The sequence below is a fragment of the Eurytemora carolleeae genome, unplaced genomic scaffold (genome assembly GCF_000591075.1).
Source record: "Eurytemora carolleeae unplaced genomic scaffold, Eaff_2.0 scaffold196, whole genome shotgun sequence".
Classification (NCBI taxonomy): domain Eukaryota; kingdom Metazoa; phylum Arthropoda; class Copepoda; order Calanoida; family Temoridae; genus Eurytemora; species Eurytemora carolleeae.
Genome location: NW_019396109.1, coordinates 369,206 through 384,115, shown reverse-complemented (window position 1 = coordinate 384,115; position 14,910 = coordinate 369,206). Strand labels below are relative to the sequence as shown.

Sequence of the window (14,910 nt, the reverse complement as noted above, 5' to 3'; positions counted from 1 at the left end):
AAGTATAGAGAACTAGGGTTTACAGGATAAAGAGGAAAGTATAGATAAACAGGGCTGAGTGTATGTACGTAGATGGGTATATAAGAGAGAAATTAAGAGCGAGCAGAGAACAATGGTCTAAGTCTTTTTAGGGTTTCATCAAGTCATTTATCGATTTCATACTTATGCATTGTATGGTTTTTTAGAATATTGTTGTATGAACATTTAACAATGGTTTCTGAATTCTTCTCTATACTTGGATTAGATCCCTCTGGAGTTTCAGCGGCAGAATTTAACAAATCAGAGCTCAGTAGCTCCGCTCTTCAACCAATCAGAACAGCGGATTTTAGAAAACTTTATTGGCACTTTTTTCTCAAGAAATTTTTCATATTTATGAAAAGATTTTTTTTCTTGACATTCCGGTATTGGATATTAAAAACAAATATTTTCCTAAATTAAATATAATGAATAAAATTACAGAAATATTTCTAAGATATTCTCCATGGGCAAGGAAAATTATTTAAAATGTTTACCAAAAAAGTTCTTTTTCGATTNCAATTTTGTGATTGTAAACTCTATCTGTATACAGATACATTTATTTTAGCAATAAACGTTATCTTATCTTATCTTATCTTATCACATCAGCTATATACAGATAGATTTTTTTTATAAAATACAATTTAAAAAATACAACGTTTAAAAATCCTTTTAAAAAAATGGCCTTTGATTTGTCTCTCGAACACTTAAATTTAACCACTGAAAAGATCAGTTTTGAGCAGGAAAACAGGGATATCTCATCTAACCTTGATCGACAGGAATGGTTGAAAGAATACCGAAGTGAACATTTTCTTTTAAAGATGGAGCTGGTCGACTCACATCAACTTACAGTCTCTTTAAAGGGACTGTACGCGTAATTTCACGTGACTCTCCGTGCAAAGATGGCAATACCAGATTCACAATGGTACCCTTAAAAGCTTTGTCTGATTAAGTTTGAATTATATATATCAATGCTTTTGTTTCTTTTAACTGTTTACTATATTTGCGGTTCCTCTGCGAAAGTGTCTTGCGCATTTTTTGCATACAAGAACCAATGATCAAACTCTCAGAAATAATCACTTGTAGAGTCAGAAAAACTACATTATCTCCCACATTCTGATTAGATTAGGGTTTCAAGGGTACCATTGTGAATCTGAAATATTAACGCTTCTGAAAAAATGGCAAAACAGTAATATATGATTAGTAAAAGTATAGATTAATACATGTCTTTAACTCAAGAAAGACGGATAAAAAAGAGACATGTCAATAAACCCAAGAAGTACTGAGAGGAAAGAAACATGTCCATAAACCCATGAAGGACTGATAGAAAAGAGACATGTTCATAAACCCATGAAGGACAGATAAAAAAGAGACATGTCCTTAACTCAAGAAGGACAGATAGAAAAGAGACATGTCCATTAACCCAAGAAGGACAGATAGAAAAGAGACATGTTCATAAACCCAAGAAGGACGGATAAAAAAGAGACATGTTCATAAACCCAAGAAGGATGGATAGAAAAGAGACATGTTCATAAACCCAAGAAGAAAAGATAGAAAAGAGACATGTTCATAAACCCAAGAAGGATAGATAGAACAGAGACATGTTCATCAACCAAAGAAGGACAAATAGAAAAGAGACATGTTCATAAACCCAAGAAGGACGGATAGAAAAGAGACATGTTCATAAACCTAAGAAGGATGGATAGAAAAGAGACATGTTCATAAACCAAAGAAGGATGGATAGAAAAGAGAAAAGAAGGACGGATAGAAAAGAGACATGTTCATAAACCAAAGAAGGACGGATAGAAAAGAGACATGTTCATAAACCAAAGAAGGATGGATAGAAAAGAGAAATGTTCATAAACCAAAGAAGGACGGATAGAAAAGAGACATGTTCATGAACCCATCAAGAACGGATAGAAAAGAGACATGTCCATAAACCCAAGAAGGACAGATAGAAAAGAGACATGTTCATAAACCAAAGAAGGATGGATAGAAAAGAGACATATCCATAAACCAAAGAAGGACGTATAGAAAAGAGACATGTCCATAAACCCAAGAAGGACAGATAGAAAAGAGACATGTTCATAAATCCAAGAAGGACGTATAGAAAAGAGACATGTTCATGAACCCGAGAAGGACGTATAGAAAAGAGACATGTTCATAAACCATAGAAGGACAGATAAAAAAGAGACATGTTTATAAACCCAAGAAGGACGCATAGAAAAGAGACATGTTCATAAACCCAAGAAGGACGTATAGAAAAGAGACATGTTTATAAACCCAAGAAGGACGTATAGAAAAGAGACATGTTCATAAACCCAAGAAGAACGTATAGAAAAGAGACATGTTTATAAACCCAAGAAGAACGTATAGAAAAGAGACATGTTCATAAGCCATAGAAGGACAGATAAAAAAGAGACATGTTCATAAACCCAAGAAGTGGATAGAAAAGAGACATGTTCATAAACCCAAGAAGGACAGATAGAAAAGAGACATGTTCATGAACCCATCAAGAACGGATAGAAAAGAGACATGTCCATAAACCCAAGAAGGACTGATAGAAAAGAGACATGTTCATAAACCAAAGAAGGATGGATAGAAAAGAGACATGTTCATAAACCAAAGAAGGACAGATAAAAAAGAGACATGTTGATAAACCCAAGAAGGACGGATAGAAAAGAGACATGTTCATAAACCAAAGAAGGACGGATAGAAAAGAGACATGTTCATAAACCAAAGAAGGATGGATAGAAAAGAGACATGTTCATAAACCCAAGAAGGACGGATAGAAAAGAGACATGTTCATGAACCCATCATGAACGGATAGAAAAGAGACAAGCCAATTAAGCCAAGAAGGACGGATAAGAATAAGAGACTGTCCCTAATCATGGAAAGGGATGGATAGAACAGCTAGAACGAATATACAGGGTGTCCTACATCATATCTGTAGACGAATTGCTGGAATGGAAAGGAATTATTAAAAAATATGGTGTGGGAAAGAATGGGTTGGTAAGGACTGATCTGGAAAGGATAAAGACGGGACTAAAAAGACAAAAAACAGGACTGGAAAGGACTTGCTGGTTGGGAAAGATGGAAGAGCAGGGAGGGAACTGATTAAAAGGACTGATTAGAAGGAAAGTAGAGAAAGCACGGGAAAGAAAGATAGAGAAGAGAGGATGTAAAGGATAATAAAGGATGATAAAGGATGATAAAGGATGATACATGGATGAGTCGAGAGGAAAGATGTGGGAAAATTGATTAGAAGGCAAGGACGGATTGAGTAAAAATGGATTTGGAGAAATAAATGGGAACAGAATAGGATTGAAGAAAAAGTTGTTGGTATGGGAAAGTATAGCTGGGGAGGGATTGGTCAAATGAGGGTTTGATTTTCAAGGAATGGATTGCAAGAGATAAATACTAAAGGGATGAGAAGTCCAATAGAAACTCCTTCTTTTCCTCGCGTATAAACGGCCTAATTCCATTTGTTGTTTCTCTAATTATCATGGGGATAAGTAAATGTTTGCTCTAAGTCGACACTTTTGTAGGTATATACTCCCACATAGATTCAGCCTAATTATAAAAAGACTCATCAATTTTTAAGATAGGGTCGACTTTCGAGTGTCGCAACGCCTTGGGTTTTGATTTTTACTGCTCTAACTCACTTATGCTTTTCTGTAGCCCTTTACATGTACATTTTAGCACTATGAAAAACTTTTTTATTTTTGGGGTTTGAGAAGTAATTGGCAAAATTCTCATTGATTTTTTCTTGAGAGATTGAGACCTCTAAATCACAGTGCCCACCTCTGTCTCATCCCTGCATGCCCCTTCCCAACGATTCATCTACCCCCCACCTCCATCCTTCTCCAATCTCCATCCAATAACTGGAATTTATTAAATTTCACCTTTCGTTTTCAACCATCCTACTTGATTCCAGGAAATGAAGCATGTTAATCTTACATTGTAAATGGAAACCACTTTTTGAAAAGCACAGCATATTATCCGGGGAAAAGAGTGTTGATTGATTGAGTTTTTAATTGGTATTATCGGATTCAGGAATGAATTCAATAACAAAAGTTGAAGATGGAATTAAAAGCCTTTTGTTCATTAGTCCATTCAGTATCACTTGAAATTTGCATAGCTGCAGATCCAGGAGCCTGGATCTAGGGATAGATTAATGACTTTTATTAAAGATTAAGGACACCAGTAATATGATTGTATAAAAGATTATTCAGAAGAGGGGTTGGGNGGGGGGGGGGGGGAGGGGGTAATTCCCTCTATTGCACATATATTATTCCCCTAGTACCGAGGGTGAATCTGCAACCAGAGGGATTAAGGAGATAAAAATTTGTTTTTGACATTTTAGATCTTAAATTGTTGATGCGTTAACTCCTTCTAATTACATGATAAGTTCCAGTCAATATTTAAATATTTAAATGTCGAATTTGTTTAAAAATAACAAACACGACACTGCTGCACAGTCTCCCCTGGCTAATTATTCAAAAATTAACTGAAAATATTTTAGAAAAAATCAGGGTTTCGTGATCCTACGAAGGGAGTTCTGTGAAAAGAATTAAAATTTTGAAAAATTTAGATAGTCGGAAGAAACCTGAAGATGAAAATGGACACTTGCCACAACCTCTATTTTACATGAAATTTTATTTTTGCAATCTGGTGATTTAAACATTGGATCAAAATTTGACAGGATCTACTTTATTGTCAAATATCAGAGAACTAGAGAACTAGAGAACTAGAGAACTAGAGAACCAGAGAACTAGAGAACTAGAGAACCAGAGAACTAGAGAACTAGAGAACTAGAGAAGTAGAGAAGTAGAGAATCAGAGAACTAGAGAACTAGAGAACTAAAGAACCAGAGAACTAGAGAACTAGAGAACCAGAGAACTAGAGAACCAGAGAAGTAGAGAATCAGAGAACTAGAGAACTAGAGAACTAAAGAACTTAAGAACTTAAGAACTAAAGAACTAGAGAACTAGAGAACTAGAGAACTAAAGAACTAGAGAACTAGAGATTTAGAGAACTAGAGATCTGTGTCCCCTATATCTCGCCCCCAATGGGCGTGTCAATATCTAGGATTACAAAGGCCTGAAGGAAGTAACATATGTGTTGGCATGTGCCATCTTTCTTCCGCTTACAAGCATTCAGGCAGTGGCTTGTTTAATGTATATGCTTTATAGTAGTTCATTCAGCCGGTTGTAAACAATTATAAATATAAATATGCAACTACGTATAGAAATATATATATATATATACTCGATAAAAGAATAAATATAAAGATAGATAGATAGTTCGATTCAAACAAATGAAAAGCAAAAAGTAGGTTTTACAGGGACAGTCTTTGTAATTTAAATCTGATCAATAATCTACATTGTTTCTGCAGCGAAAATGCGCAATCACTTCATAAGTGAAATCACACGGAAAAATATTGATTTTTAAATGAGATAATCATGGATATCTCATATGGTCTTGATTTGCTTTTAAGCTTTTAAACCTGTTAAATAAGACATGCCACTCTTGAAATGGAGAGTCACTTGAAATATTATTACTACAGTCCCTTTAAAGGAATATTACTACTACAGTCCCTTTAAAGGAATATTACTACTACAGTCCCTTTATAGGAATATTACTACTTTACAGTCCCTTTAAAGGAATATTACTACTACAGTCCTTTTAAAGGAATATTACTACTACAGTTCCTTTAAAGGAATATTACTACTACAGTCCCTTTAAAGGAATATTACTACTACAGTCCCATTAAAGGAATATTACTACTACTGACCCTTTAGAGGAATATTACTACTACAGTCCCTTTAAAGGAATATTACTACTACAGTCCCTTTAAAGGAATATTACTACTACAGCTCCCTTTAAAGGAATATTACTACTACAGACCCTATAAAGGAATATTACTACTACAGTCCCTTTAAAGGAATATTACTACTACAGTTCCTTTAAAGGAATATTACTACTACAGTCCCTTTAAAGGAATATTACTACTACAGTCCCTTTAAAGGAATTCACGAAGTAATGAGGCTTGAGGGAAATTATACTGAAGAGGTTTCGTGATTAATAAATCAAAATTTCAATCTAATATCAGAAATTTCGTTTACATTTTTATTAAAATGTTGTATTTATTTTTACTATTAATAGAGAAAGATGAATTTCGTTCACATTTTTATCCAATTTTGTATTTTATTTTACTATTTAAAGAAAGAGATGCATTAGTATTTAGCATAAAGAAAAAAATGTATTCTTTTTCATATTTACAGATTACAGATTCCACGATATTATAAAAGACATTAAAAGCTTTGAAAATCCCTAATTTTTAAAGTTTTACTAGTTAAATTAGCATGAAAAAACACATTTAATACCACTACGGCTAACTGTGTGGCAACCAATGATTAAACCAGGCACACCTACTTCAGCTTCTTCTCTAACACTGTTTCAGGTTGATCTCGGCAAGAAGTAGTTTAACCTGTGAAGGAAGGTTCTTAAAATATCTTATAATCATGATTTGATTGGGACTGATTACTGTTACTGAAATGTTAACCTTGAAGGCTGATTTTTTTTACAACTTTTAATAGTGCAGCAGAGCCCACGATTAAAAAAAATTGGGAAAATATAGAGGAGCTATGAGGTCACAAAGTCTTACCAGTCCTGTCGCACATAATTGACCTTCTCTTAGTGTTTAGTGGAGTGTGGTATTGCGTGTATCCTAGATAGATTTGTTTGAACTTATATTTGATATGTTTGTGTGGTATTTAATGTAAAGGGGGCGGGGTCNGTAGATGGGAGGACGAGTGGTGGGTGGGGGTTGGGGGTAAAAATGGTTCAGATTTAGCAGAGAGTTTAGGCCGGAGCAGGGGGTCCCATCTGTCGAAAAGCCTGTAAAAGGGAGCTTTTCAATTCGTCTTTTTGAACAATGTGAGCCAGTGTTTTCCACTGCAATTATACTCTCAAACACAGTGCATACAGTGACGGCCTCCAAGGGTGTATATTTCTAAAGTAGAGGATTCAAATATGTATAATATACATACTGCGAGATCCATATAACTGTGGAATAAGACGGCTGTTTCACTCAAGTTATGGCTGTAAATAGTAATAATAATAGTAATGATAATAATGTATATTTCAAACTAGCTTACAGGCTAAATGATAACAATATATGTACAAATAATGCTCTTGGGATAAAAGCAGTGATATAGTATACATATTTGCAATTACAGACACTAGTTTGCGGACTAGAAAGAATTCAGAGACCGAATTTAAAGAATTTGCACAGCATATAGACGCGATTTAAGCAGGGTTGGTTCAACATAAAATTAAAATCAGTGTTTTAAGATTTGAGCTAGTGCGCAATTAGTGATTAGCCGTTCAGTGAAGCGGTTCAAATTCATTAAATTCGGCCTCTGGCTGTATAAACTAGCCCGAGATATTAAACTGTACTATAGAGCGATGAGATATACCAGATACTGTGCATGGTGGTTAGCAGATTCCTTGATACAGGCAAAGAGTATAGGGTAAATTAGAATAATGTTGTATGTAGACTTCTACACGTATTTTTTGTGAGTCTAAATCTCAGCCAGAACTAACCAGAGAAGAAAAAAGGCTATACAATTATGTAAAAGGGGTCAAATTGTGATCGAAAATCACAGCTTTCTGAAATATTGACAGAACCGTTAAATCCACGTGATCTATTCCATTCATTGAAGCAACTTGTTAAGTTCACTGTTTATATGTAAATGATTCACTGAAAATTGTGTTTAAATAGGTTCTTTTTGATGCACTTTAAGTTTTACTAGATCCATGAGGTTATTTATGTAAAATCCTTGGCAAGGTTTGGTTTGGCGGATGGCCGGAGTACGGAGTATTCAACGGAGATACAATCTGTCGGAGACGACCTTTGAAACAGGGTTACATTAGGGATATGGTTCACAATGGTGGTTAGCAGATTCCTTGATACAGGCAAATAGTATAGGGTAAATAAGAATAATGTTGTATGTAGACTTCTACACATATTTGTAGTGAGTCTAAATCTTACTCAGAACTAACCAAAGAGAGAAGCATTCGGTTTCTTCTATTTGAAATCAAACGTGTTTTCGTCTATATTTCTACAATCTTTAAACTTACGGATTTGTTTATTATACTTTTTCATTCAAAATGTACATACCAACAAAAATTATTTAAGAAGAAAGGCTATAAAATTATGTATAAGGGGTCAAATTGTGATCGAAAATCACAGCTTTCTGAAATATTGACAGAACCGTTAAATCCACGTGATCTATTCCATTCATTGAAGCAACTTGTTTTCTACCATTCAGATAATTAGCGAGCCAAAGATGAGAGAGTCCTCTGAAACCATAGTTTTTATTCGGTGTGATACTGTTTCAAAACAGATGGAAATAGTGTATTCTGAAATCTGGATCGTCATTATTCAATGCATTATATATTTTCTCCCAAAAATGAAGAACAGGCTGTGTTGTATTGTGATTACGCCTAAATCCAAATTGAAAATTATAAAGATTCTTATTTTCTCAATAAATCCATACATTTGTTTAGCAGGACATTTTTCTAAAAGTTTGCACTTAGATGGCAGTTAACCTATAGGTCGATAATTGTTAAATAAATATCAGAATCCGATTTGTGTACAGGAACTAAAGCTCATCAATTCTAAGGGAATATACCCAGTTTGAAAAGAAAGGTTAAAAATGTGTTTGACAGGATTTACAATGCTTGGCAGAACTTGTTCTGATTTTTTTTTATCAATACCAGAACTATTTTTAGGTATTAACTGTGCTCCCATTCCTAGAATATCATCAACTGGGTTCTTTAAAAAGTCAGTATAGGATTTATTACTTTTAGGAATATCATTAGAAAACAACTGGGGGCTATATTACGAAAAAACTCTGAAGGAATTGTGGATTTATCAGATTTATGATGAGGTGGTCAGATTTAAGATCAGGTTCAGATTTATGATGAGGTGGTCAGATTTAAGATCAGGTTCAGATTTATGATGAGGTGGTCAGATTTAAGATCAGGTTCAGATTTATGATGAGGTGTTCAGACTCAGAATTAGGTTCAGATTTATGATTAAGGGTTCAGATTCAGAATTAGGTTCAGATTTATGATAAAGTGTTCAGACTCAGGATTAGGTTCAGATTTATGATTAAGGGTTCAGATTCAGGATTAGGTATAGATATATGATTAAGGGTTCAGATTCAGAATTAGGATCAGATTTATGATTAAGTGTTCAGATTCAGGATTAGGTTTAAATTCATGATAAAGTGTTCAGATTCAGGATTAGGTTCAAATTTATAATAAAGTGTTCAGATTTAAGATCAGGTTCAGATTTATGATAGAGTGTTCAGACTCAGGATTAGGTTCAGATTTATGATTAAGTGTTCAGATTCAGGATTAGATTTAGATATATGATTAAGGGTTCAGATTCAGGGTCTGGTTCAGATTTATGATAAGGTGTTCAGATTCAGGATTAGGTTCAGATTTATGATTAAGGGTTCAGATTCAGGATTAGGTTTAGATATATGATTAAGGATTCAGATTCAGGGCCTGGTTCAGATTTATGATAAGGTGTTTAGAATCAGCGTTATGTTCAGATTTATGATAAAGTGTTCAGGGAACAAAATAGAGTTTTTTTTTTACCAAAATTAAAGTTGATCCTAAGCAAATAGCTTAATTACAGCTATTTTTGGATAATTACCTAATAATTGTTTCACAGCTGCAAGTTTAAAACAATTATTTTTTTGAAATATATGAAGTATCTTTTAATTTAAACATTTACTTTCAAGTCATCATAATATTGTAACAAATTCAAGAAAACACGAAGACGATTACTACTGTGTAGCGAAGTTGACCGCGGAAGATTCACAATACTATAAGCTCCAACTGTTCCATTCCTTTCAACACTATTAATCAATGTTATTTCATTTTCAACCGTTTAGATACTCCCAATTAAGGGCCAATATTTTTAAACTTTGCTTTTATTTCTCATTTCATGCTATTATTCAATAAAGTTACCGAATATCCCTGTTGTTCTTTTATTTGTGTCAACATTGTGTCAACAAATATACTTTTGATGAAAAAAAGTTTAAAATAGAATATTAATGTTATTTCATCGTGGAAGAGTTTTTCCTCTGTGTGTAATGTGTATAAAATCATAAATAATCTTTCTCATAAAAAATCATAATAGCCGGAGAAAACTTTGAGCTTTTCCTTAACGTTTTATTTGATTAAAGGGACTGTACGCGTATTTACCTTTAAAAGCTTTGTCTGATCAAGTATGAATCAAATATCGTTTATAATTTTGAAAACTAATTATTTTGAATTGTGATTTCTCTACAAAAGGGACATTTCTTCTGAAAATATTATGGATAAGTAAGAAGTAAAAACTTCTAAACATGAAAAATCTAAAATATCCACATTCAAGTTCCGTTGTTAATCGGGCATTGCCATTTTTGCATGCAGGGTCAATTGAAATTACGCTTACAGTCCCTTTCATCGGTGTTTACCATTTAGAGCAAAAGAGCTTCCGTTCTTCTGATTATTTAGATTTATGACTGCTGACCAATAAGAAAAAAAAACAAAGCTCCGTGAACCGCTCGCACAGTTGTATCAAGCTCAACTCTATCAGACTGTTCGAACACTATCAGACTATTTGAACTCTATAAGACTGTTTGAACTCCATCAGACTGTTCGAACTCCATCAGACTGTTCGAACTCCATAAGACTGTTCGAACTCTATCAGAAATTTAGAACTCTATCAGACTGTTCAAACTCTATCAGACTATTTGAACTCTATCAGACTGTTTGAACTCCATCAGATTGTTCGAACTCTATCAGACTGTTCGAACTCCATAAGACTGTTCGAACTCTATAAGACTGTTTGAACTCCATCAGACTTATCGAACTCCATAAGACTGTTCGAACTCTGTCAGAAATTTCGAACTCTATCAGACTGTTCGAACTCTATCAGACTGTTTGAACTCCATCAGACTGTTCGAACTCCATAAGACTACTCGAACTCTATCAGACATTTCGAACTCTATCAGACTGTTCGAACTCTATCAGACTGTTTGAACTCCATCAAACTGTTCGATAGATTAAACTGCCGTTGCCAATTTAATCACAAGATTAGGATTTGTACTAATTATGAGTAGAAGTCCTGTTTTAATTGTAAAGTAATTAGAGTTAAGTTTTTGCCAAAGTTCAAGTGTTTATAATTGTTTTGTTTTCTATTTTTCATCTCTTTAGTTGACTTCAGTTGAAGATCTGCAATTTTAATATTTTTCTGAAAATTTACTATAATACAGTTTTTAGCTGAACAATTCATGCACTATGCACTATGCAGCTTGTTATTCATATTATCTTCTATATAATAAAACAAGACATTCGTATATATATGTGTTGAGTATAGCCGGCCAAACGGCTGGAACGATTGAGCTGAAATTTTTTTGTGGNAAAGAAATCGAAATTTTTTTTCAACGTCGGGCCCTTCAGCTAGTTTTGAAGAAACGTTCTGATGCACCGGGGTTGAAATTTTATTTTACACTCATTATTTTCTGGCTGAAAACCAAGTGTCAAAAAAATCTAGAGTACGATAATCTGTTTGTTCGATTGACTTCACATATTTAAAAAACTGAATTTAAAGTTAGAAAAACAAGGATATATACGACGTTCTTGATCAGGCAGAAATTCAAAAGGCACAGATGTGAATCGAGCACACTCTTTTTTAAAGGAAAAAGCACTTGATATTATATCAACATTTGCTTTAATATATTTGGAGATCAATAATAAACCTTAGTTTGATTTTGCATTTCAAGGAACTTGAAGATGAAAACAGTTTGTATTATTTTAATCTTGTTTGCTGGAACTGCTGGAAGATGTTGCCAAAGAAAGGTAAAAGTTTTAATTCTAAAAATAAAAAGTATCTACATCTTTACATCTAAATAATAAATAAGTATTTGGGAATTTGGGTTTTTTGCTGAACCGATAGAGACAACATTTATCATGACAACTTGCATGACCCCAGGAAAGGTTTTTGGACCGTAAAAAATCACTAATTTTTCTCAGAAAAAAATTTTAACATTTATTGTTTTTGAAAATGTGTCTATTAAAGAGGAGATCCAATTTAGAATTTTTATAGCTCAATGAAAAGTCTTGGACAAAAGGAACCAGATCGCATAATTTTTGCACAATAAAGAAATAGAGGGAGGGGCTCCTCAGACACCCCCCCCCCCAGATTATTTTGGATAAAACAGACGTCAGCCTGATTAGGGTTAAAAATTGTGATTTTTAGCAACAATAAACGCTGAGATTATTAAAACGAAAAAGCCTCGTTTTTTATAAAGTTGAACAAATAAGACATTCTTTGCTTTTTATCCCTCAGAGCAAAATTTCGCTTGAAAATATTTTTTCTCTCTCAAACTGACATCATCTAATCTTGAAAGGGCTTTCAAGCTATTTTTGAATTTTCTGTAAAAGAGTTCATTAAGATCTTAATTGTTACTCCCAATCAAATTATTCAATTACCCATGAAATCATCTCAGGCATTAAATAGCAATTATAATAATATTCTACGCAGTTTTTTATTCTTTTGACCGGGTTTAAAACTTATAATCTGAATTTTGATGTAATATTATTGATGAAAAAAATTACGTTATTATAGACTAGTTAGATAGTCGTAAATTAAATTGACTCTCCATTTATAGAGTGATGGTATGTTCGGTACCCTTTAAAGCTCTGTTGTAGGAATAATTTGAGATATCAATAATCTTCATATGATTCCTGAAGAAAGTGACTCGCACATTTCTGCTTCAGAGATAATGGAGGAAATTGTTTTTATGATATTGTTTTATCATCTTTATTTCGATTAAAGAAGTGTTATTTTAATAGGAGGCGTAAACTCTCCCAGTCCTGGTATTTCCTATTTATAAATATGTAGTAGGATCGTAGAAATATTTTGAAGGAAATTTGAAAATTTCAAGCTAGAAAAACGATGATATCTTCCACCTTGTTTTTCATATTAAGGTTTAAAGGGAGCAGTCCCTTTAAACAGGAACATGTATTGTAGCTTTCTCCCTTTTTCTATTGTGATCTATATTTTCGTAGAGTGTGGTAGGTGGAGCTACATATATCTACGAATCCACTGTAGAATCTTCTAAAATACCGTCTAAATGTTTTAATGGATGTACCTACAGTATAGAAGGGGATAAATCAGGTACTTTTATTTTGCCAAAATTTAAATTTTTATTATTTTTGAGTTTATATCAAAATCAAAGTAAAAAAAAACTACATGACAGGGATAACCAGAAAACTCTGGAATAGGAAGTCGACTTTTAAACTCAAGAATAGTCCAATGAGTATGAGGCACACCAATTGTGCATTGCAAACAGACCTATTTAAGAAATTTAATAACTCACAGCCATTTGCTTTGTAACAACATCAAATGCACTACAGTATTGCTTTCATATCATCCTCCTATGATCACCAAATAGATTATAAAGTACAATAGGTTGCAACCGAGAAATGAACCGAGTATACATGACGTCACAAGTGTCAAATATAACAAGGAAAACAAAATTTTCTCACATTATTTGACATGTTTTTCAAGATAAAATAAAAAAGTGTAAAAACGGAAAATAGAGAACACATAAAAGAAAACTTATTTTACTGTAAGATAAGCACTTTATTCTAAAATTATCACTATTATTAATAGTTTTGTCGGACAAAAAAATAAGTTGACACTTGTGACATTAGAATACAGGTGTACTGAGAGTGTACTAAATTCTACGTTGCCATCTATTGTACCCAGAATCTATTTAGTTATCACTTTATGCGTCAATGTAATTATTACGTTTTGACAGAAAAACATGTTTAAATATTCACCGTACCGTTTAAAAAACTATAATATGTGAAAATAATTCTTAAGTTATTTCTTCATATTTATTATTATAAGAAAAAACTCACAAATAGTAATGAAATCTTACGTGTCCTTTCAAAAAATAAAAGAATATATAGCTATTTGAGGAGACCTAACAGTTTTATTGCATATTTTGCTTTATAAGTGCATTGAAAAAAAATAAGAAATATCGGCCTGTGATTTTTAGAATCTAATATTGTAGGTAAATCTATGGGCCGGGTTAAACGGACAACATGAGGGTAGGTACTCGGGACGAAATATCGCAGGGGAACTCTGTTGACATGACACAGGATTAATTTATTTGATTAGAATATGCGATATTTTCTACAACGAGTTCTATTGTGCACAAACGGACGTCACTACCAATAAGCAGACGCTTATATTCAGGGATATTTAAGGATCATTTGGATACGAAATATAAACCTTCAAAAATAGACTAAATTTATAAATTTTGTGTTTTATAGTAAAATATTTCTTTAAAAATTGTAAAACTTAACCTCTGAATTGGTATTATATGCAACAAGTGGCGGTAAGATGGCAGTCAGAAACATTTTGTAAGGATATAGCATGTCGTAACGGTACGACTATATGCCTACTTAGCCCACCCTATGAAAGCTGATTAGCAGTCTGTATATATCTAGTCTGTGACTCTTATCCTCGGAATCTGTGTTTCTAAATCCACAAATGAATTGAGTCTTTGCTACTAACTCTGATTTGCTAATCCCAATATCTTTACAAAACAATGCTGTAGACCTTAGATATTTAAAACTATGCATTTTGTTAATTCAAATTATCTAGGTTTGAAATATCAAAGGTTTACACCATCAGGTTGCAAAAATAAAATTATTATAAAATTTGAATAAAATATTTCAGGAAAACGTGTCTGTTTTGGACCTGGCCCCTTCACAACAGAATGTACAGATGTAAGACAACTAAAATCC

At 33.2% G+C, this 14,910-nt stretch overlaps 1 long non-coding RNA gene across 1 annotated transcript; it reads left to right on the top strand.

Moving 5' to 3' along the window:
* The first annotated feature begins 11,849 nt into the window (after nucleotides 1-11,849).
* Nucleotides 11,850-14,897, top strand: LOC111695174 (uncharacterized). Its single transcript, XR_002763806.1, has 3 exons — nucleotides 11,850-11,946; nucleotides 13,159-13,267; nucleotides 14,843-14,897. It is a non-coding gene; the product is annotated as an uncharacterized LOC111695174 (long non-coding RNA).
* The last annotated feature ends 13 nt before the right edge of the window (nucleotides 14,898-14,910 follow it).